The sequence below is a fragment of the Scyliorhinus canicula genome, chromosome 2, assembly GCF_902713615.1.
Source record: "Scyliorhinus canicula chromosome 2, sScyCan1.1, whole genome shotgun sequence".
NCBI classification, from domain to species: Eukaryota; Metazoa; Chordata; class Chondrichthyes; order Carcharhiniformes; family Scyliorhinidae; genus Scyliorhinus; species Scyliorhinus canicula.
Genome location: NC_052147.1, coordinates 224,514,008 through 224,539,711, shown reverse-complemented (window position 1 = coordinate 224,539,711; position 25,704 = coordinate 224,514,008). Strand labels below are relative to the sequence as shown.

General features: G+C 47.9%; 1 protein-coding gene across 1 annotated transcript in view; it reads left to right on the top strand.

The window, feature by feature from the left end:
• Positions 1-25,704, top strand: part of LOC119961981 (adenylate cyclase type 10-like) — a 324,780-nt gene that overhangs the window by 47,911 nt on the left and 251,165 nt on the right. The window lies entirely within an intron of this gene.

Sequence of the window (25,704 nt, the reverse complement as noted above, 5' to 3'; positions counted from 1 at the left end):
AATGTAACTGGTCTGATTAGTAAGTTTGCAGACGACACAAAGGTTGGTGGAATTGCGGATAGCGATGAGGACTGTCAGAGGATACAGCAGGATTTAGATTGTTTGGAGATTTGGGCGGAGAGATAGCAGATGGAGTTTAATCCGGACAAATGTGAGGTAATGCATTTTGGAAGGTCTAATGCAGGTAGGGAATATACAGTGAATGGTAGAACCCTCAAGAGTATTGAAAGTCAGAGTGATCTAGGTGTACAGGTCCACAGGCCACTGAAAGGGGCAACACAGGTGGAGAAGGTAAGTCAAGAAGGCATACAGCATGCCTGCCTTCATTGAGCGGGGCATTGAGTATAAGAATTGGCAAGTCATATTGCAGCTGTATAGAACCTTAGTTGGGCCACACTTGGAATATAGTGTTCAATTCTGGTCGCCACACTACCAGAAGGATGTGGAGGCTTTAGAGAGGGTGCAGAAGAGATTTACCAGGATGTTGCCTGGTATGGAGGGCATTAGCTATGAGGAGCAGTTGAATGAACTCGATTTGTTCTCACTGGAATGATGGAGGTTGAGGGGTGACCTGATAGAGGTCTACAAAATTATGAGGGGCCTCGACAGAGTGGATCGTCAAAGGCTTTTTCCCAGGGTGGAGGGGTCAATTACTAGGGGGCATAGGTTTAAGGTGCGAGGGGCAAGTTTTAGAGGAGATGTATGAGGCAAGTCTTCTTACACAGAGGGTTGTGGGTGCCTGGAACTCGCTGCCGGAGAAGCTGGTGGAAGCAGGGACGATAGTGACATTTCAGGGGCATCTTGACAAATAGGATGAAAAGGATGGGAATAGAGGAATACAGACCCAGGAAGTGTTGAAGATTTTAGTTTAGACGGGCAGCATGGTAGGCACAGGGTTGGAAGGCCGAAGGGCCTGTCCCTGTGCTGTACTTTACGTTGCTCTTTGTTCTTTCAGAGATTGAATTAATTAGGATTGTATTTGCTGGAATTCAAAAGAATGAGGGTGGATCTCATAGAGACCTATCAAATTCTAACATGACTAGACAGGGTAGATGCAGGAAGGATGGTCCCAATGGTGGGTGTGTCCAGAATCAGGTGTCACAGTCTGAGGGTACAAGGTAGATCATTTAGGACAGAGATGGGGAGAAATTTCTTCACCCAAAGAGTGGTGAGCTTGTGGAATTCCTTACCTCGGGAAATAGTTGAGTCCAAAATATTGAATGGTTTCAAGAAGCAGTTAGATATAGCACTTAGGGCAAATGGGATCAAAGGATATTTGGGAAAACGAGATTAGGCTATTGAGTTGGATGATCAGCCATGATCATAATGAATGGCAGAGTGGGCTTGAAGGGCCGAATGGCCTCCTCCTGCTCCTATTTTTTCTATGTTTCTATGTTACTGCTGCTTTCTCAGGCCTGGCACCAGATGCCCTGAAACACAGGTATACATGCAATGTGGGCAATCTTCTGAAAGCCTGGACCGTACTACTCTTGCCATTTAGATATGACAAGTGAAAAGGAAGAGGTCAACAGCTCTAACTTAAGGCAATCCCATTGTGCACAATTCTGTCCACCACAGAAGGATCTTTACACTATGTACTTCAGCTTGTGAAATAGGGCAGATTTTTGAAAGATAGTTTGTGGAAACCATGTGGATGCATTGTTCTCTCATGTGTCCTATTCTTCATAAGATAATACTCCTGGTCAAGTAATATTCTGAAATCATCTTTGTTCACTTTCAGAAGTCTCTATTTTAGCATTAAGTGACAAGTTTGAATAATCTGTTACAATTTCACTCCTGAACACACAATCGAACAACATCCTGTATGAATTTCAGTTCTGGTGTGATGCCAGGGACTCAGGCTGTACATATAGCCCAACAATTGGCTAGTTGAATCAAACAGCACATTGCTTTGTTATTCATAATAGACAAGAGTACAGACTGTAGTCAACCAGCCCGCACTCCCAAAACAAGATGTGACTCCATAACTTCTCAGCACTTGCCAGCACATTAACTGGGGCAGCACGGTAGCACAATGGTTGGCACAGTTGCTTCGCAGCTCCAGGGTTCCAAGTTCGATTCCGGCTTGGATCACTGTCTGTGCGGAGTCGGCTCGTTCTCTCCATTTCTGCGTGGGTTTCCTCCGGGTGCTATTGTTTCCTCCCACTGTCCAAAGATGTGCAGGTTAGGTGGATTGGCCATGATAAATTGCTCTTAGTGACCAAATGGTTGGGTGGGGTTACTGGGTTACAGGGATAGGGTGGAGGCGTGGGCTTAAGTAGGGTGCTCTTAACAAGGACCAGTGCAGACTCGATGGGCTGTAAATTCTGTGAAATTCTATAATTACTACAATAACAATCAATTTAAGATAATCGGTTAAGACCATAACATGTTTTTGTTTTACAATTGCTGGAAGTAACATCCATTCATTCGGCGAGACCTGGACTGGAATTCTCTGTTCCATCGCTGGCAGCAAGTTCTCTGGTCCCGCCGGCAGCGCACCCCCGCCTGTGGGTTTCCTGGTGGCTTGGAGTGGCTTCAGTGGCAATTCCCATTGACAGCAGTAGAAACAGAGAATCTTGCAGCCAGTGAACGGTACGCCGCCTCCCGTTGCTGAGAAACCTTCCGGCAGGGACGTTGCAAACAGAAGAAATATTTTTAAGCCTTACACCTTTTTTTTGAATACCCAGGATCTTGGGGAGCCTATTGTTCCTTGTTGTTTTCTCCGTGCCAACGTCTTAGCCAATCAGAGTCCACTTACTCTACCAGCATCCTTTTCTCATCTGATACAAATTGTTGGGATTGTTTGAAATTTGGCATTATTATGTTTCTTCTGATGAATGCAAGATGAAATGCATGATGAATGCAGCAATGAACAATGTTCCCAAATGTCTTCTATTTCAATGACTAATTCTTAAAATGCATTGAGCAGATTTTTTCATGACATCTTGAAATCATAAGCTTTTAACTGTATCACTAAACTGTCAATCAAAGTTTCTCCCTGAGGTGAGTGCCTATCTCTTTGATATACGAGCAAAAAGCTGCCACACATCTTACTGTGAGACTAGATATTGTGTGAATTAATGCAATGACACGCGAAACCTCAGATGTCACTAGTCGGCTCACAGTCGGCTGGCAATGTTTGTAATTATATGCAAACATCTTTTTTTTGAATAACAAATTAAGACAGTTTTAATAAACTTCCAGGCTCCTGGCTATTTCTGAGAAAAAATGCATTACTCTTTTAAAATTATACTTTTGTGGGATTTGCGTGTCCCAGCAAAGCCAGTATTTGTTGACCATCTCTACTTGCCCGAGAAGGTGATGATAGTAAACCATTTTCTTGAACTGCTGCAGTCCATCTGGCATAGGCACAACCACTGTGCTGTTAGGAAGTTGCAGGATTTTGACCCAATGACAGTGAACGAGCTGCGATATTTTTCCAGATCAGTGTGCCTTGGAGGGTAATGTTAATGCATCTGCTGCCCTTGTCCTTCTAGGTGACAAAGATCATGGTTTGGAAGATGTTTTCAGTATCCTTGGTATGTTGCTGCAGTTCATTTTTTATAGAGTGCACAGTCCTGCCACTGTGTGTTGATGGTGTCAGTCGTGAATGTTTAAGGTGGTTAATTGTATCCCAATCAAGTGGGCTGGTTTGCCCTGGATGGTGTCGAGCACTTTGAATGTTGTTGGAGCTGCATTCATCGAGGAGCGTAGGGAGTATTCCATCACCCTCATGAATTTTGCCTTATAGATGGTGGACAGGCATTGGAGAGTCAGGATGTGAGGTAATTGAAAATGAAAAATGAAAATGAAATGAAAATTGCTTTATTGTCACGAGTAGGCTTCAATGAAGTTACTGTGAAAAGCCCCTAGTCGCCACATTCCGGCACCTGTCCGGGGAGACTGGTACGGGAATCGAACCGTGTTGCTGGCCTGCTTGGTCTGCTTTAAAAGCCAGCGTTTAGCCCAGTGAGCTAAACCAGCCCGTGTCAATGTAATTGCCGCAGGATTCCCAGCCTCTGACCTGTTCTTGTAGCCACAGTGGCTTCTTGTCAATGGTAACACGCTGGTTGATAGTGTGGGAGTTAGCGAGTGAAAGTATTGAATGTCGAGGTATGAAAGTTAGATTTGCAGTTGCTATTTAATAGTTGATAAAAGGTAGGATAAAATAGACATGGAGCTGATGCTTCCTCTTAGGCATTCTAAAACAAGAGGTCATAGACTTTGGATAAGAGATAGCAAATTTAAAATGGGGTTGAGGGGAAACTACTTTGCCCAAAGGGTGAATCTGTGGAATTCAATACCCCAGAGTGCGGTGAATGCTGGAACAGTGAGTAAATTAAAAGAGGAAGTAGCCAGATTTTTTATTGATAATGGGTTGAAGGGTTATGGAGAATGGGCAGGGCAGTGGAGTTAAGGTCAGGATGAGATCAGCCATGATCGAATGGTGGAACAGACTAATGGGCCAAATGGGCAAATACTGCTCCGATATCTGATGAACTTATGAATAGTTCAAGCCTGAATGCTATCCAGGTCTTGCTGAATATGCATATGGACTGCTTCAGTATCTGAGCATTGGCAAATGTTACTTAACACTGTGCAATCATAGAAAATAGAAGCAGGAGGAGGCCATTTGACCCTTCAAGCCTGTTCCACCATTCATTATAATCATGGGCTGATCATCATGTTCCATACTCTGATCCACCTTCCCCCATATCCTTTGATTCATTTAGCCCCAAGATCTATATCTAATTTCTTCTTGAAATTACACAACATTTTGCCTCAACTACTTGCTGTGGTAGCGAATTCCACACATTCACCAATCTCTGGGTGAAGAGATTTCCCCTCACTTCAGTCCCAAAAGTTTACCTGTTATCCTCAAACAATGACCCCTCGTTCTGGATTCCCCACCACCGGGAACATTCTTTCTGAACCTACCCTGTCTAAACTTATAGAATTTTGTTAGTTTCTTTGAGATCCCCTCTCAACTCTTCTAAACTCCAATGAATATAATCCTAACCGATTTAGTCTCTCATCATAAGACAGTCACACCATCCCAGGAATCAGCCTGGTAAAACTTTGCTGCAGTCCCTCCATAGCAAAAACATCCTTCCTCAGATTAGGACACCAAAACTGCACCCAATACTCCAGATGTGGCCTTACCAATGCCCTATACAGGGCAGCACGGTAGCACAGTGGTTAGTGCTGCTGCCTCATGGCGCCGAGGTCCGAGGTTCGATCCCGGCTCTGGGTCACTGTCCGTGTGGAGTTTGCACATTCTCCTCATGTTTGAGTGGGTTTCGCCCCCACAATCCAAAAGATGTGCAGGGTAGGTGGATTGGCCACACTAAATTGCCCCTTAATTGGAAAAAATGAATTGGGAACTCTAAATTTAAAAAAAAACCAATGCCCTATACAATTACAGTAAAACACCTCTATTTCTGGACTCAAATCCTCTCGCTAAAAAGACCAAAATACCACTTGTCTTCTTTATTGCCTGCCGTACCTGTGTGCTTACTTTCAGCGACTGATGCATGAGGACACCAAGGTCTCACTGATATCAACCTTTCTCAATTTACACCCATTCAAATAATAATCTGCCTTCCTATTTTTGCTACCAAAGTGCATAACCACACATTTATCCACATTATACTGCATCGGCCATTCATCTGCCCACTCATTCAACATGTCCAAATCCCACTGAAGTAACTCTGCATCCTCCTCACAGCTCAACCTCCCATCCAACTTTGTATTATCTGCAAATTTGGAGAGAATAGATTTAGTTCCCTTGTCCAAATCATTAATATATAATGTACAATTGGGGTCCTAGCACAGATCCCTGCTGTAGCCCACAATTCACTACCTGCTAATGAGAAAAAGACCCATTTATTCCAACTTTTTGATTCCTGTCTGCTAACCAGCTTTGCATCCATCACAAGACACCACCCATAATCCCATGCGCATTAACTTTACACATTAATATGCTATGTGAGACCTTGTCGAAAGCCTTCAGAAAGCCTAAACCACATTGCGTTCCAAACGCTGTGCAATGAAATCCTTGATCATGGATTCCAACAACTTCCCTACTACTGACGTTAGGCTCACTGGTCTATAGTTACCTGTTTTCCTGTGAGGGGTTACATTCGCTCCCTGCCAATTTGTAAGAACCATTCCAGAGTCCAAAGAATTTTGGAAAATGACCATTAATGGATCTACTATTTCTCGAGCCACTTCCTTAAATACTCTAGGATGCAGATTATCAGGCCCTGGATATTTGTCTGCCTTTAATCCCAGTAATTTCCTCCAAACCATTTCTTTACCAATACTAATTTCCTTCAGCTCCTGACTAAAATTTGTGCTTCTCAGAACTTCCAGTACATTATTCATAGCTTCCATTGTGAAGACAGAAGCAAAGTATGAATTTAGTCCTCAGCCATTTCTTTGTTCCCTGTTATGAAATTCCCAGTTTTTCACGGTAAGGGGCCTACATTAGTTTTCATTAATCATTTTCTCTTTACATAACTATAGAATCTTTTACAGTCAGTTTTTATGTTCCCCATTAGTTTACTTCAAATTATATTTTACCCTTCTTAATCAATCCCTTCGTTTGTCGTTGCTGAATTTTAAATTGTTCCCAACCCTTTTTCTTGCCAATGTGTACACCCTTCTTTAAATCTAATACTATCTCTAATTTTCCTTGTAAGCCATGGTTTGGCCAGAGTTCCCTGTCTACCCTTGTGCCAAATAGGGATAAACAGCTTTTGGAGTTCCTCTATTTGTTTCTCGAATGCCTGCCATTGCCTATCCACTGAACTTCCTTTCTGTAATCCTTCCCAGTCCATCATTGCCAGGCCTCATCCCATCATTGTTACCTTTATTGAGGTTCAGGACCTTGGTCTCAGAATCAACTGCCTCATTATTCACCTTGATAAAAAATTCTACTATATTATGGTCACTCGGCAGCACAGTGGTTAGCACTGTGGCTTCATAGCGCCAGGGTCCCAGGTTTGATTCCCAGCTGGGTCACATGTCGGAATCTGCACATTCTCCCAGTGTCTCCAGGTGCTCCGGTTTCCTCCCATTAGCCCCGAAAGACGTGCTGTTAGGTAATTTGGACATTCTGAATTCTCCCTCTGTGTACCCGAACAGGCTCTAGAATGTGGCGAATAGGGGCTTTTCACAGTAACTTCATTGCAATGTAAGCCTACTTGTGACAATGAAGATTATTATTATCCCCATAACCCCACTTAACCTGCACATCTTTGGACATTAAGGGTCAATTTAGCCTGGCCAGTCCAAATAATCTGCATATCTTTGGACTGTGGGAGGAAACCGGAGCACCCAGAGAAAACCCATGCAGACATAGGAACGTGCAAACTCCACACAATGTCACCCAAGGCCAAAATCAAAACCGGGTTCCTGGCACAATGAGCCAGAGGTGCTAACCACTGTGCCACTTCCTCCGAGGAGGAAGGAAGAAGAGGAGGAAAAGAAAAGGAGTTGGAATGGAGGAGGTGATGCACTATCAATTACGATGAGACTAGAATGTAATCGAGGCTTTATTACACAGATGTGTGGCCTCCTACAGCAGCTGACGAAATGGCTGCCGTACGGAGAGCACACACATTTATATTCTGCCTACTGGGCGGAGCCAGCAGGCATGGATCTATCCCCCGTACCTGTAGTACCTTACCGTAAAACTCATATGTATACAGTATAATACATCAGTGGTGACTACCACATTCACCCCCCTTTAAAAATGAGTCCTGCAGGGCTGGTGGAGAACTACATACAGACAAGTTGCTTTTAAAAATCAAAGAGAATATTATAAATTTAGGTGGTCCGGTGCCTTGATCTGTCGTCGAGGCTTGGTTTTCGGTGACTCCGGGAGCGTATCGAAATACTCTTCATCCCCGGGTGGGAGCAAGGGGAGGACAGATTGTCCTGGAGCAGGGGCTGCGGTGGGTGGCGCCGGGGGAAGGGAGGGTGGCGCTGAGGCGGGGGGTGTGTGTGGGGAACCAGCTGGTGCCAGGTCCCTGAGGGAGACTGTGTCTTGGCTGCCGTCGGGGTACGCTACGTAAGCATACTGCGGGTTGGCATGGAATAGCTGTACCCTCTCAACCAACGGGTTTGCCTTGTGGAGTCGCACGTGTCTATGGAGGAGAATGGGTCCTGGAGCTGCCAGCCACATTGGGAGCGAAACCCCGGACGTGGACTTCCTGGGGAAGGCAAAGAGACGTTCATGGGGGGTTTTGTTAGTCGCGGTGCACTGGAGCGACCAAATGGACTGACGTGCGTCGGGGAGGACCTCCTACCAGCAGGAGGCCGGGAAATTTCTGGACTGTAGGGCCAGCTGGACGGCCCTCCAGACCATCCCATTCTCATGCTCCACCTGCCTGTAGTCCCTGGGGTGTAGCTGGTCGTCCTGCTCGAGGCAATGCCCCTGTTGAGCAGGAACTGGCGCAGCTCATCACTCATAAATAAGAATCCCCGGTCGCTGTGGACATAGGCGGGGAAACCGAACAGAGTGAAGATGGTGTTGAGGGCTTTGATGACGGTGGCAGACGTCATATCAGGGCATGGGACAGCAGAGGGGAATTGGGAATATTTGTCGACCGCACTGAGGAAGTATGTGTTTCGGTCGGTGGAAGGGAGGGGCAATTTGAAGTCCATGCTAAGGCGTTCAAAGGGGCGGGAGGTTTTCACCAGGCGTGCACAGTCAGGCCAATAGAAGTGCGGTTTACACTCGACGCAGACCTGGCAGTCTCTGATAGCCCTGACCTCCTTGATGGAGTAGGGCAGATTGAGGGCCTTAATGAAGTGGTAAAAAGGGGTGACTCCTGGGTGTCAGAGATTGTCGTGCAGGGTCCGGAGTTGGTCCACTTGTGCGCTGGCACATGTACCTTGGGATAGGGCATCGGGGGGCTCGTTGAGCTTACCGGTGCAATACAAAATCTCGTAGTTGTAGGTGGAGAGCTCGATCCTCCACCTCAAGAATTTATTGTTTTTGATCTTGCCCCGCCGTGTGCTACCGAACATGAAGGCAACTGACAGTGGTCAGTGGTGAGAGTGAATCTCCTGCCGGCCAGGTAATGCCTCCAATGCCGCACAGCTTCAACGATGGCTTGTGCCTCCTTTTTTGACGGAGGAGTGCGAATTTCAAAATCATGGAGGGTGCGGGAAAAGAATGCCGCGGGCCTGCCTGCCTGGTTGAGAGTGGCGGCCAGAGCGACGTCTGATGCATCGCTCTTGACTTGGAAGGGGAGCGTCTCGTCAACCATGTGCATCGCGGCCTTGGCGATGTAGGCCTTGATACGGTTGAAGGCCTGGTGAGCCTCGGCCATCAGTGGGAAAATGGTGGATTGAATGAGTGGGCGGGCCTTGTCCGCATAGTAATATGAAAAGAACCCCAGGCAACGTTTGAGGGCCTTGGGGCAGTGGGGAAGGGGGAGTTCCATGAGGGTGCGCATGCGATCGAGGTTGGGCCCCAGAACTCCGTTCTGGACCACATAGCTGAGGATGGCTAATCGGCTCATGCTGAACACACACTTCTCCTTGTTATACGTGAGGTTGAGGAGAGTGGTGGTGTGGAGAAATTTGGAAAGGTTAGCATTGTGGTCCTGCTGGTCATGGCCACAGATGGTGACATTGTCCAAGTACGAGAAAGTGGCCTGCAGTCTGTACCGGTCAACCATTCGGTCCATCTCCTGTTGGAAGACCGAGACCCCATTGGTGACGCCGAAGGGAACCTGAAGGAAGTGGTAAAGGCGGCCATCTGCTTTGAAAGCAGTGAGCAGTCTGCCTTACGGATGGGGAGCTGGTGGTGGGAAGATTTCAGGTCCACTGTTGAGAAGACCCGATACCTAGCAATCTGATTGACCATATCAGATATGCATGGGAGGGGGTATGCGTCGAGCTGTGTGTACCGGTTGATGGTCTGACTGTAGTCAACGACAATCCTGTTTTTCTCCCTGGTTTTCACCACTACCACTTGGGTTCTCTAGGGGCTGTTGCTGGCCTCGATGATACCTTCCCGCAGCAGCCGCTGGACCTCAGACCTGATGAAGGTCCTGTCCTGGGTGCTGTACCGTCTGCTCCTGGTGGCGAAGGGTTTGCAATCCGGGGTTAGGTTTGCAAAAAGGAAAGGCGGGTCGAACTCAAGGGTCGCGAGGCCGCAAATCTTAAGGGGTGGTAAGGGCCTGGCAAATTTCAGGGTTAGGCTCTGGAGGTTGCACTGGTAGTCCAGGCTGAGTAGCAAGGCAGCGCAGAGGTCGGTTAGGATGTAGAGATGGAAGCCGCCGAACTCTACGCCCTGGACAGTGATCATGGCAATGCAGTACCCCTGGATCGCCAAGGAGTGGGATCCGGAGGCCAGGGGGATTCTCTGGTTAGCGGCATGTACCGCGAGGGAGCAGTGCCTTACCGTATTGGGGTGGATGAAGCTCTCAGTGCTCCCGGAGTCCAGAAGGCAGGAGATCTTGTGCCCCTCGACCTTCACCTTTGTCGAAGCAGTCACGAGGTTGTGGGGTTGAGACTGGTCAATCGTGACCGAGGCGAGACGCGGCTGGTCATCGGCGGTTGCAGGCGATGAGCAGCCTGATGATGTGACCAATGGGCAGGGGTCCTGAGGCAGGTAGGATGGCGGCGGGCATGGGCCGCACGTGTCCTGGGGCAGGCAAGATGGCGGCGCCCATTGGTTCTGGGGCAGGCAAGATGGCCGCGCCCACGGACCGCACGTGGTCCGAGGAGGGGAAGATGGCGGTGCCCTTGGGCCGCACGTGTCCTGGGGTAGGCAAGATGGCGGTGCCCATTGGTTCTGAGGCAGGCAAGATGGCAGCGCCCACAGGCCACCCGAGCTGTGAGTAGAGCACGATGGCGGCGCCCACAGGCCGCACGTGGTTTGAGGAGGGGAAGATGGAGGCGCCCACTGGCCGCACGTGGGGAGTGCTGGGACAATAGTGGCGATTGAGCGCGCCGGACACACAGCAGCGAAATGTCCCTTCTTGCCACAAGCCTTGCAGAGCACACTCCACGCCGGGCAACGCTGCCATGAGTGTTTTGACTGTCCGCAGAAGTAGCATTTGGGTCCCCCGGGGTTGGTTGGTAGCCGCGTGGCGCAGGCGTGGGGTTGGTTGGTGGCGGTCGCTGATGGGGTCCATGATGGGGTGGCCGTCGATGGGGTCCACGATGCGCGGGGGGGGGGGGTGGGCCGCGAAGTCTGAGGCATAGGCCTAAACGTTGCATGAGGCGACCATAAGTGAGTGCGCTAGTCTTTTGGTCGCCGCGAGGTCAAGCGTGGCCCCTTCTAAGAGATGCTGGCGAATGTAGTCAGACCCTATGCCCGTAACGAATCCGTCTCTCATTAGCAGATTCGAATGTTCAGTGGCCGAAACGGCCTGGCAGTCACAGTCTCTCACTAGGGCGAGCAGGGCATGCCATAAATCTTCCACAGACTCACCAGGAAGTTGGCGCCACCTGGATAGGAGATGCCTGGCGTAGATTTTGTTGGTCCGCTGAGCGTAATTTTCCTTCAGTAGCGCCATGGCTTCTGCGTAGGTCGGCGCGTCCTGGACGAGGGGAAAAACGTTGGAGCTCAGCCACGTGTACAGAATCTGGAGCTTCTGTGCTTCTGGGATTGCGTCTGGCGCAGACCCGATGTAAGCTTCAAAACAGGCTTTTTTCGTGTTGTCTGCTTGAGGATGCAACTGCAGGCGATCCGGCTTGATGCGGAGGACCATCTCTGAAAAATCTCTGAGTAATAAATTGATGCACTATCAATTAATACGAGACGAGAGTAGAATGTAATCGAGGCTTTATTACACAGAGATGTGTGGCCTCCTACAGCAGCTGACGAAATGGCTGCTGTACGGAGAGCCCACATATTTATACTCCGTCAACTGGGCGGAGCCAGCAGGCAGGGATCTACCCCCGTACCTGTTGTACAGGGGCCTTACCGTAAAACCCATATATATATATATACAGTATAATTCATCAGTGGTGACTGCCACAGGAGGGAAACTGGAGGAGAAATAGGAGAGGAAGGGAGGAGGAACAGGAGATCGAAGAATCAATGCATCCACTTTCTGGACAGGTTGTCCATGAATACAAGTGCAATTATCCAATCTTTACTCTGCTCCTGAATATAAGAAGGGAGACTATAAGAATATCCTCTTGGCCACAATGTTGAAGTAAAAGCAAGCAAAAATCAAATATTCCAAAGCATGTTTATAAATCAACCAATCTAATATTCCCTGTTGAGGCCAACTAATCACCCTTGTGCCTCTGGAGTGGAAGTAGTGGCCTTTGTCTGTGCCAGAGCTCCAATGAGTGCTAACTAGTAGCAATAACACTGCTGATGGGAGGTTCTTTTAACTTTCAACGAGGGAGACTGCAGACATTTTTGCAATGTCTCTGAGGAGTTCTGGTCCTAGAAAGCCCAGCATTGGACTTCATCATCTTGGCATGACTGGTTGACAGGCAACAGCAAGGACACTGGTGGAGTGACAGTGGAGGAAGTGTGAATGTTGTCATCCTAAGAGAGGACAGCAGGATTGTGCTGCATGGAGCCACTGCCATACTAACAGGAATCTTAAAGACGATCCTGAGTACTGTCATCTGCGAATTGCCTTTCTGTACCCCTCCCAGCTGCTGCTCACCCTTCTACTTCCACTCATTTTGTGCAGTGATGAGCCACCATGTCTCCCACGGAAGACAGAAGGGAAAAATCAGTGTGTGTGGCACAGAATTTTGGTGGAATACCTGCTGCAGTTGAATATCTGTAGATATGTGGAAGCAAAGAGAGGTGGGTGTGTAGCTGGCATCATTGATAGATGTATGAGGGTGAGGTGAAGCATCCGCATGTTAGACTTGAATACTGACTACAAGGGACTGCAGAGGGTGAGTGATGGGTGTGGTCCAGTGTGCAGTGTGGATGGTGGGTGGTGTGATGGGTAAGTGATATCATCTGCTGATGCATTCACACTTGACTACTATGAAGTTATGGGAGTCCTTGCATCAAAGGCAGCCAGGTTCTCAGGCTCAAAGAATTGATCTCTCTAGCCACCTGCTCCCATTCACTACTAAAGGTTTCCTGGCTCAATACAGAAACATGGCGTCTCTCCTCCTGTCGGCCTCCTGGACTAACACATCCAATTACACATCCGGAAACCTTGGAGCCCTCTCTCTCAATTGGTGCTCCATTTGTTGTCCTTCTCCTTGCAGCTACATGCACTACAGCTTCCTTATAATGAGTTCAACAAATTTAGACTGTTAACTTTCTCCTCCATCGTTTCTCCTCTGCTGTCTGTCCCCGGTGGGCCATCTGTCGCTTGTTCTTTAGCTTTGCTTAGGAAGGATGTCAGGCCTCATCGGACGAGGCGGATGCTCAGGAAGAACCAGGTCTGGAGCCCGGGATGGCAGGGCAGGTTGCCCAACATGCACTCCAGGGCCAGCGCACATGGGACAATCTCATCAACTCCCAGTTTGCCAACTGAGAGGCCAAGCCACCGGCATCTCTGTCACGCTTTCCCACCTCTCCACACACCCCCTCTCCTTCCAAATGAGACCCCCTTCCCCATAGTGGCTCACACCTTTCATGTCCCTCCTTTCTTCACTCCACCTACCCTATCTATCCTCCTTTCACTCCACCCTCCCTGTCCCTCCACTCTACCTTCCCTGTCACACAGTTCACTCCTTCTCACTACCCAAGACACCCCCCCCCCTCCCATCTGGGTCATACCACAGGGTGTTGGCCCTCGAATTGAAGTATCAGTGGCTCTTGTCCACAGGATGGAGGATGATGACAACTCGCTGTTAGATGAGTTCTGGCGCTCCTCATTGTTTGACAAAGTCTGACTCCTGCCTTTAGGATCACATTCTATTGTCTCCGCTCGTGACCCCTGCATATGAACTGGCCAGTCCATCCCACAGGCCCATATATCGGAGGAGGGGAGAGGCAGGGAGGTGGTGATTCTGGAGATGGTGTGCTGTTTGGGCCTACTGATTGGGTAAGCTGCCATAAATGGTGGCCTCACACTTCTGGCTCTATACCCTGCCACCTCTCGCTGAGGGTGACCCCAGGTGGGATGTTCAAGTATCAGGGGGACCCTGCCCAACCACACCCCATCCTCCCGCCCCCCCATCCACAAACCTTTTGTGTGGTGGCTGTCCTCTGGAGGGCCTGGACCTCGATGGGCTGCACCGACCTTTAGGTGCCTCAGTTGATGAGGTGCCATGCTGTTCTGCCCACTGCCCCTCCGATGCACCAGTGGCGGGAGGTGGGGGGAGGGGATGGGGGTGGGGGTGTGGAATCACCGAAGTGTTCCAGCACCTCCCCTGTGTAGGTAACCGCCATGAGCCCCTTCACATCCTCCTCCCTCGGGGTGCTCCGTGGTCGCCAGGCTACTCCACAGGACAGAGGTAAGGCCAGAGTGGCTCCAGACCCTCCAACATCATCGTGCACTACCCACTCTCGTCTGGGCCATAGTCTCGATGCCCTCAACCATGGAGCACTGAGACTGAGAAATGTCCCTCACTGCTTCAGACATGTCCCTCTCGCACTGCAAAATGTCCCTTTGAGACTGTGCCATGTCCCTCTGTGACTGGCCAAGGTCATTCAACATCACGCCAATGCTCTCAATGCCCTCAGCCACGGCCCTTTGTGACTGGACGAAGGTCTGGAGCACTGTAGCAGTGTCCAAGTGGGCCCGGTACATGTCTGCCTGTGACTGGGCTCACCTGCCCTTTACCTCCGTCTTCAACTGCACAGATTGCTCCGCGCATTGACTATCTTGATTCATGGTTGTGACATTTTGACCCAAAGCTTCCACTGCGGAAGCAACCCATTCAGGGTGGGCCTGGGTACCATGCATTGTCAGCAAAGTCTCCAGTGCCTGAAGGCGGTTGGACTTCTCCAGCACACTAGACAGTTGCTGAAGACCCTTCCTGTAAATCCTGGCTCTGCATCTCCACCAGTGACGGGATCATACCTTCCAGAAGTGCAACACCTTTCCGGACTACCGCTGTTTCTTGGGATTGGACAGCCCTCCAATCATCCGCTGCTTTGGGAGTCCTGACCTATGCTGCACCATGTGCGAAGTGTGCACATGAAGGTGTCCCAGGGGACTCTTCATTAAAATACCCCACTGAGGTGATAGGCTCTGCAATGGTGGAGGGTGTAGGTGACAGCAGTGACGAGAAGTCAGTGTCTTCCCCGGACTAGTGCTTTGGGTTGTGCTGAGGATGTGGCTGGGAGCAGGGACCTTGGACAGCTCGGCATGGTCTGATGGTAGTCCTGCAAGACAAAAGAGAAGAGACATGGTCAAATCTTGGGGAGAAGTGGTCTATGTGAGAAGGGTGACTCACTTGCTATAGGGACATCATTTTGCATTGGTTGCTGCATGCTGACCTCCGCTTCCGAGACTGCCCTGTCCTCAACCTCACCTGCTAGCTCTCTCGCCCTTTGCCCCACGGGGGTTTCGACTCTCAGGTCTGGGGTGTCCCCCCTGGTTTTCTGGCGCTCTCTCCAATTGTGTGCCACTTTGTCTTAGGGGAAACATAAAGTACATGGTGAGACACATGGCGGTGAGTTCTGTGGGTGGCGTCTGTAGCTGGTGGCATGTGTGTGCAAGGCACCTGACCCGAGGATACAACAGGTGTTGGGGTTTAGTGGAGGGTGGGATGTAAGGGAGATGCAGGCAGGTGGGGCTTAATTGGCCTCTAGGGGAGAGAATTGGCCTCCAGTGATGCGATGTGAGGAGTGAGGGACAGGAGTGACCCCAGGGGCACAGAGATGCTGACTCACTCGAGCTGTGCTGACATCATTCACCTGCTTCCTGCTCTCGGTCCCAGTCCCAGTGAGACTTGCAGTAATCACTGTTTCTGCCATCTCCGCACAGACCCTGTTAACAGTCCCCTGCCCATCCTGGGGAACAGGGTGGCCCTCCTCTCCTCCACCATGTCTAGCATGCGATCGAACTCTGACTCAGAAAATCTGGGTGCAAGTTTGCATGGAGCCATCTTCTTGGCTGGAATCAGATTGTGAGGGGAGTGGAGTGCTTATAAGCAGCTCCAGCTTGTCAGGCTCTCCTACACCAATTCTAGACGCAGAGAATCAAACGCCCGCTGGAATGGGAATTGCTCTAGATTCATGTGGGCAGAGTGCTGGCTCATTTGCATGCTCTGACTCACTTCCCAAATAGCACTCCCAACTGGAATGCAAACCGCACACACTCCAATTCTGGCAGAAACACTTAGGGCGAGATTCAACCAAAAAATTTCTAAGTGTCATTTTGGGCGAGTTTGGCGGGGAATTTCCCGCTGGCTTTTTGGGTGTGATCCAGACCACCAGTATTCACCCACATGTCTGTCCTTGGCCTGCTGCAATGTTCCAGTGAAGCTCAACGCAAACTGGAGGAACAACATCTCATCTTTTGGTTAGGCACGCTACAGCCTTCCGGTCTGAACATCAAATTCAATAACTTCAGATGATTAGCTCGACCCCACCTCGACTCATTTGTTTTCATCCCATTTCATTTGAACTGTTTTTTTACCATTTCTTTCTCTCTTGTCTTTATGTATATTTACCCCCGCCCCCCCCCCCCATCTTATCCACCTTTCATTACCCTTTCTCCCCTTTGCTTCCCCCTTTCTCTCCCCCCACATCTACATCTGTCACAGTTTACCCTCTGATGTTAGTTTCTCTGCAGTTTCGCCTTTCACACCTTTTGTTCTCTCTGGGGACTGCCATCAGCACTCTTTCTCCTTGCTTTCTGTGGCTATTAGCACCCGTTTCCCTGGGTTTTCTGTGGCTATGACTCATCTTTCATTCTCACTCCACAGTATAAGTATTTCCCTCTTTAACTTAGAAAAAGGGTCATCTGGACTCGAAACATTAGCTCTTTTATCTCCTTGCAGATGCTGCCAGACCTGCTGAGATTTTCCAGCATTTTCTTTTTGGTTTCACCCATACTTTGGGGCCTTGGAGAGTTTCATCAGAGATCAGGGTGCCATTTTGAAAGTGCGTCCCGATCTCTGAGTGAGCTTGAGTCCCCAGACCCTCCACCCATGAAGAATGTCACCTCCCTGCAGACATGGGCATCACACCTCCTGCAAGTGAGGACACCCCACTATATGGTCATTGAAGGGGCCCCCTTTTCAGACCCCACTGCCCCCCTTTTGGCGCTCCCTTTCAGGACCTCCTCCTTCAGCCCCGCAAACTTTGGAGGCTCCTTCATACCCTCCTTCACTATCTTCAGGATTGGAGAGTGGCGAATGCCGTGCCCCTGTTCAAAAAAGGGAATAGGGATAACCCTGGGAATTACAGGCCAGTTAGTCTTACTTCGGTGGTAGGCAAAGTAATGGAAAGGGTACTGAGGGATAGGATTTCTGAGCATCTGGAAAGGCACTGCTTGATTAGGGATAGTCAGCACGGATTTGTGAGGGGTAGGTCTTGCCTTACAAGTCTTATTGACTTCTTTGAGGAGGTGACTAAGCATGTGGATGAAGGTAAAGCAGTGGATGTAGTGTACATGGATTTTAGTAAGGCATTTGATAAGGTTCCCCATTGTAGGCTTGTGCAGAAAGTAAGGAGGCATGGGATAGTGGGAAATTTGGCCAGTTGGATAACAAACTGGCTAACCGATAGAAGACAGAGAGTGGTGGTGGATGGCAAATATTCAGCCTGGAGCCCAGTTATCAGTGGCGTACCGCAGGGATCAGTTCTGGGTCCTCTGCTGTTTGTGATTTTCATTAACGACTTGGATGAGGGAGTTGAAGGGTGGGTCAGTAAATTTGCAGATGATACGAAGATTGGTGGAGTTGTGGATAGTGAGGAGGGCTGTTGTCGGCTTCAAAGAGACATAGATAGAATGCAGAGCTGGGCTGAGAAGTGGCAGATGGTGTTTAACCCTGACAAGTGTGAGGTTTTCCATTTTGGAAGGACAAATATGAATGCGGAATACAGGGTTAACGGTAGGGTTCTTGGCAATGTGGAGGAGCAGAGAGATCTTGGGATCTATATAGATCTTTGAAAGTTGCCGCTCAAGTGGATAGAGCTGTGAAGAAGGCCTATGGTGTGCTAGCGTTCATTAGCAGAGGGATTGAATTTAAGAGCCGTGATGTGATGATGCAGCTGTACAAAACCATGGTCAGGCCACATTTGGAGTACTGTGTGCAGTTCTGGTCGCCTCATTTTAGGAAGGATGTGGAAGCTTTGGAAAAGGTGCAAAGGAGATTTACCAGGATGTTGCTTGGAATGGAGAGTAGGTCATACGAGGAAAGATTGAGGGTGCTAGGCCTTTTCTCATTAGAACGGAGAAGGATGAGGGATGACTTGATAGAGGTTTATAAGATGATCAGGGGAATAGATAGAGTAGACAGTCAGAGACTTTTTCCCCGGGTGGAACACACCATTACAAGGGGACATAAATTTAAGATAAATGGTGGAAGATATAGAGGGGATGTCAGAGGTAGGTTCTTTACCCAGAGAGTAGTGGGGGCATGGAATGCACTGCCTGTGGAAGTAGTTGAGTCGGAAATGTTAGGGACCTTCAAGCGGCTATTGGATAGGTGCATGGATTAGGGTAGAATAACGGAGTGAAGGTTAACTTCTTAAGGGCAGCACGGTAGCATTGTGGATAGCACAATTGCTTCACAGCTCCATGGTCCCAAGTTCGATTTCGACTTGGGTCACTGTCTGTGTGGAGTCTGCACATCCTCCACATGTGTGCGTGGGTTTCCTCCGGGTGCTCCGGTTTCCTCCCACAGTCCAAAGATGTGCAGGTTGGGTGGATTGGCCGTGAAAAAAAATTGTCCAAAATTCAAAAATTCTATATAGCCCTTGTCCCCCACTGTAGAAGTCCCCCGCTGTTTTCTAATACATCTAATAGGTAAAGGTGATAGTTAAAAGTTAGCTATTTAGCATTAAGCCCCAGGTCTATTGACCATTTTAAAAACTCACTCATAACCTCAGGCCATTTCAAAACACACATTCAGCATTTCAAAACATAGCTTCAACAGAACACAGCATTATAGATTAAAAACGACATTCCTATGCAGCTCCAAAGATAAAGTAACCCAAGGACAAGGCAAGCTCCATGGCAACAGCATAGAGACCATTGTCGCAACAAGAAAGGCAGCAAGAAACTGGTTCAAGCTGTATGCCATATGGAAGCCGAGTCGCATTCCATAGCTCATACAAGAATACATTTAAGTTAATGTTGCATTTTAAATGACAGACAGCTGAAACATCTAATCAAACTTATTTGATCTTAACCCAAACCAATTAGGATTACATCGGGGTATAGCTAGATGGCTAAAGTCTGATATTATTTGGTATAACCGTGATAGTTCGTACGGCCATTTTCTATTCCGGAATCAATCTATACTTTGACTTAACTATTGCTGTCTTTCATATTTCACTTTCTAACTCTGACTTTTGAAGTTATTGCAAGCTGTTTGTCATAAGCAAGAAAATCATTTCTGTATTATTTGAAAGTTGAATTGTCTACAAAATTGCTTCTCTGTGAGTCCTTTTGCTAGCTGAACTTATTAGAGAATAAGACTTTAAATGATTCTAAATTGTAATCAATAGAGACAAATAAAACAATTCTTATTTGCACCTGAGAAGTGTTAACTCAAATTTCTACTGAGTTTTACTGTTTGCAAGTGCCACGAAATCTGCATGGTAGATCTCTACACCCACCTTTCATGCGCTTGGACTCCCTTAGGCCCCGACCCTTGGAGTATCAACCTGGCATCCAGGTATTCTGGCACTACTAGCCTGCCACCCAGACAGTGCCATTGGCAGTGCCAACAACCTGGATGCCAGGACCCGTGCCAGGATACTGCCCTTCCTTGTCCCCAACCGCCTGGGGGGCTCCAATGGCTTCCGAGACCCCCGAATGGCCATCACGACTGGTCTCCGCTTGTGGATTAATCAATGGCCGGTTGAGGCCGTTACAGTTGGTGACTCCTGGGTGGCTGGTGAATATGGTGTCAAGATGGCCATGCATATTAAATAAGCTTAACGATCATTTGAATGTCATTATAGAAGCCCTATTTGGTCCTCTCCCATGGTTCACCCATTGCTTCAACTCCACGTAAGTAACACGGTGGTAAAATTATGCCCGTAGTCTGCCAAACAGAATCCTGTCCAGAGTTTTTAAAGAGTTGTTGTGACTCAAATTGGTGACTGACATCTGAATGGGTTGTTGACCAATTCAGGGGGACATGTTTGAATGTGTCTGCCATTTAATTTGCAGTTTGTGATGTGTTTCACTGCAAACAGTGAATTTACCTGTGAATTAATGTTTACCTCATGTTAATTCTGGATGTTGGAGTAATGCCGATTTGCTTTGTTGGCACTTGCAGAGTAAAACGTCGTCCGTTTGTTTGAAAATGTTAGAGGTGAAAATATTCACACAAAGGGCTGAGTATAAGTTTTAAAAAAGCAGTTTATTATGTCAGAATTCTGGGAGAGAAGGCCTGAGACTCCACAGCCTTTGGACAGCACCTTTTCTCACTTGAGCTAAGGCTCACACCGGTTAATATACAGATTCAAGGTGCGGATTATTATTTACATACAATCAATCAACTATATTCGGGTCACAATTTATTACATGCAGTCAATCAATTTTCTTAGCATCCCAGTTATCACATATATGGTTAAAGTGGGTGTTATCTTTACATAGAACATAGAACATAGAAAGATACAGCACAGTACAGGCCCTTCGGCCCACGATGTTGCACCGACATGGGAAGTCAAAAACTAAAGGCCATCTAACCTACACTATGCCATTATCATCCATATGCTTATCCAATAAACTTTTAAATGCCCTCAATGTTGGCGAGTTCACTACTTTTGCAGGTAGGGCATTCCACAGCCTCACCACTCTTTGCGTAAAAAACCTACCTCTGACGTCTGTCCTATATCTATTACCCCTCAATTTAAGGCTATGTCCCCTCGTGCTAGCCACCTCCATCCGCGGGAGAAGGCTCTTACTGTCCACCCTATCTAACCCTCTGATCATTTTGTATGCCTCTATTAAGTCACCTCTTAACCTTCTTCCCTCTAACGAAAACAACCTCAAGTCCATCAGCCTTTCCTCATAAGATTTTCCCTCCATACCAGGCAACATCCTGGTAAATCTCCTCTGCACCCGTTCCAAAGCTTCCACGTCCTTCCTATAATGAGGCGACCAGAACTGTACGCAATACTCCAAATGCGGCCGTACCAGAGTTTTGTACAGCTGCAACATGACCTCATGGCTCCGGAACTCAATCCCTCTACCAATAAAGGCCAACACACCATAGGCCTTCTTCACAACCCTATCAACCTGGGTGGCAACTTTCAGGGATCTATGTACATGGACACCGAGATCCCTCTGCTCATCCACACTGCTAAGAATTTTACCATTAGCCAAATATTCCGCATTCCTGTTATTCTTTCCAAAGTGAATCACCTCACACTTCTCTACATTAAACTCCATTTGCCACCTCTCAGCCCAGCTCTGCAGCTTATCTATGTCCCTCTGTAACCTGCAACATCCTTCCACACTGTCTACAACTCCACCGACTTTAGTGTCGTCTGCAAATTTATTCACCCAACCTTCTGTGCCTTCCTCTAGGTCATTTATAAAAATGACAAACAGCAACGGCCCCAGAACAGATCCTTGTGGTACGCCACTTGTAACTAAACTCCATTCTGAACATTTGCCATCAACCACCACCCTCTGTCTTCTTTCAACTAGCCAATTTCTGATCCACATCTCTAAATCACCCTTAATCCCCAGCCTCCGTATTTTCTGCAATAGCCGACCGTGGGGAACCTTATCAAACGCTTTACTGAAATCCATATACACCACATCAACTGCTCTACCCTCATCTACCTGTTCAGTCACCTTCTCAAAGAACTCGATAAGGTTTGTGAGGCATGACCTACCCTTCACAAAACCATGCTGACTATCCCTAATCATATTATTCCTATCTAGATGATTATAAATCGTATCTCTTATAATCCTCTCCGAGACTTTACCCACAACAGACGTGAGGCTCACCGGCCTATAGTTACCGGGGTTATCTCTACTCCCCTTCTTGAACAAAGGGACCACATTTGCTATCCTCCAGTCCTCTGGCACTATTCCTGTAGCCAATGATGACATAAAAATCAAAGCCAAAGGCTCAGCAATCTCTTCCCTGGCTTCCCAGAGAATTATAGGATAAATTCCATCAGGCCCCGGGGACTTATCTATTTTCACCTTGTCCAGAATTGCCAACACTTCTTCCCTACGCACCTCAATGCCATCTATTCTAATAACCTGGGTCTCAGCATTCTCCTCCACAACATTATCTTTTTCCTGAGTGAATACTGACGAAAAGTATTCATTTAGTATCTCGCTTATCTCCTCAGCCTCCACACACAACTTCCCACCACTGTCCTTGACTGGCCCTACTCTTACCCTAGTCATTCTTTTATTCCTGACATACCTATAGAAAGCTTTTGGGTTTTCCTTGATCCTACCTGCCAGAGACTTCTCATGTCCCCTCCTTGCTCGTCTTAGCTCTCTCTTTAGATCCTTCCTCGCTTCCTTGTAACTATCAAGCGCCTCAACTGGAACTTCACGTCTCATCTTCACATAGGCCTCCTTCTTCCTCTTAACAAGAGATTCCACTTCTTTGGTAAACCACGGTTCCCTCGCTCTACCCCTTCCCCCCTGCCTGACTGGTACGTACTTATCAAGAACACGCAATAGCTGTTCCTTGAACAAGCTCCACATATCCAGTGTGCCCAACCCTTGCAGCCTACTTCTCCAACCTACACATCCTAAGTCATGTCTAATGGCATCATAATTGCCCTTCCCCCAGCTATAACTCTTTCCCTGCGGGGTATACTTATCCATTTCCATCACTAACGTAAAGGTCACCGAATTGTGGTCACTGTCTCCAAAGTGCTCACCTACCTCCAGATCTAACACCTGGCCTGGTTCATTACCCAAAACCAAATCCAATGTGGTCTCGCCTCTTGTTGGCCTGTCAACATATTGTGTCAGGAAACCCTCCTGCGCACATTGTACAAAGAACGACCCATCTAATGTACTCGAACTATATCTTTTCCAGTTAATATTTGGAAAGTTAAAGTCTCCCATAACAACTACCCTGTTACTTTCGCTCTTTTCCAGAATCATCTTCGCCATCCTTTCCTCTACATCCCTAGAACTATTAGGTGGCCTATAGAAAACTCCCAACAGGGTGACCTCTCCTTTCCTGTTTCTAACCTCAGCCCATACTATCTCAGAAGAAGAGTCCCCATCTAGCATCCTTTCCGCCACCGTAATACCGTCCTTGACTAGCAGCGCCACACCTCCCCCTCTTTTGCCCCCTTCTCCGAGCTTACTAAAACACCTAAACCCCGGAACCTGCAACAACCATTCCTGCCCCTGCCCTATCCATGTCTCTGAAATGGCCACAGCATCGAAGTCCCAGGTACCAACCCATGCTGCCAGTTCCCCTACCTTATTTCATATACTCCTGGCATTGAAGTAGACACACTTCAAACCACCTACCTGAACACTGGCACCCTCCTGCGAAGTCAAATCTGTGCTCCTGACCTCTATACTCTCAATCTCCCGTACCCCAAAACTACAATCCAGGTTCCCATGCCCCTGCTGAATTAGTTTGAACTCCCCCGAAGAGCATGAACAAATCTCCCCCCCAGGATATTGGTGCCCCTCGGGTTCAGATGTAGACCATCCTGTCTATAGAGGTCCCACCTTCCCCAGAAAGAGCCCCAGTTATCCAGAAATCTGAATCCCTCCCGCCTGCACCATCCCTGTAGCCACGTGTTTAATTGCTCTCTCTCCCTATTCCTCGTCTCACTATCACGTGGCACGGGCAACAACCCAGAGATAACAACTCTGTTTGTTCTCGCTCTGAGCTTCCATCCTAGCTCCCTAAAGGCCTGCCTGACATCCTTGTCCCCTTTCCTACCTATGTCGTTAGTGCCAATGTGGACTACGACTTGGGGCTGCTCCCCCTCCCCCTTAAGGACCCGGAAAACACGATCCGAGACATCATGTACCCTTGCATCTGGGAGGCAACATACCAAACGTGAGTCTCTCTCGCTCCCACAAAATCTCCTACCTGTGCCCCTGACTATTGAGTCCCCAATTACTAATGTTCTACTCCTTTCCCCCCTTCCCTTCTGAGCAACAGGGACAGACTCCGTGCCAGAGGCCCGTACCCCATGGCTTACCCCTGGTAAGTCCCCCCCCCCACTAGTATCCAAAACGGTATACTTGTTACTAAGGGGAACAACCACAGGGGATCCCTGTACTGACTGCTTACCCCCAGCCCCTCTCACCGTCACCCATCTATCTTTATTCTTTGGCTTAACTACCTCCCTGAAGCTTCTATCTATGACCCCCTCTGCCTCCCGAATGATCTGAAGTTCATCCAGCTCAAGCTCCAGGTCCCTAACACGGTTTTTGAGGAGCTGGAGTTGGGTGCACTTCCGACAGATGAAATCAGCAGAGACACTAACGGCATCCCTCACCTCAAACATCCTGCAGGAGGAGCATTGTACTGCCTTCCCTGACATCACCTCTAGATTTTAAAAAAAACAAGAAAAAGAAAAAGAAAGGAAGAGCTTACCTGATATTCCCTCAAACCCTGCTCCCGCTGAAAGGTAAGCAAATTTAAAGGCACTCACTCACCTTCACGACAGGCCCCTGCTCCCGCTTCCCAACGATTGTGGGGTTTTTTTTGGTTAGAGGAGGAGGTAGGGTGGGAAACACTGACGAAGTGTTTTGGGTTTAACTGTCACTTGACAACAGCCCCTCCACAAACCACCTTCAACTTAGGCTGACAGCACTGCGAGTATGCAAATTTCCCCAGAACAGCTGATCAGTAGCTCTGCTCTGCTGCCCTCTGCTGGATGCTTTCCTTCACTCAAATGCCTCGGGTCTCCTTCGCAGGTACACCTTCAACTTAGGCTGACTGCACTGCACATATGCAAATTTCCCCAGAACAGCTGATCAGTAGCTCTGCTCTGCTTCATACAGAAGGTATTCAAAACTAACACAAGGATATGTCCTGCCTACAGCTGTTGACCCTGAGCTTTATCAAGGATACATTGCATGTCTTGTTCTGTGAAGCTGTTATCAGTGGCTGTTGGGATACTCCCTATACATACCTACGGTTGATTCTCATGAGACAGTTTACAGGGAATGTGGCTTGTTCAGCCATTTTGTGTCTTTAATATCACAAAATAGCTAACAGCATTTTGTGTCTTTTCTGATATTAACAGCATTGTGTATACACTATCTATTTCTACAAATTGCCTCTTCTAAACAGGCATCTGAGCCAATGAGTACCTTTTGTCTCATCAGAACTATTCAAAAGTAATATAGGAGCACAAATGTAGTTACAGGGCCACCTATAATTTATATCATAGTCCAGTATCAAAAATGCCCTCCAACAAAAACCTGGAATCTTATGACTTTATTCTCTTAATTTCAAATATAATCTAATTCAAACAAAAAAGTTATTGTTCCCTGAGATTGTACCAAAATTTTGGATCAGTCTGAGATGGTTAACAAGGTGATATAGTGATTGTTAGGACTTATGAGTTTATGATCTGATAAAATCACAGTTTAATTGTGAAAAAAAATGTGAATTTAAAAATGTGCATTTAACTCTAAATGT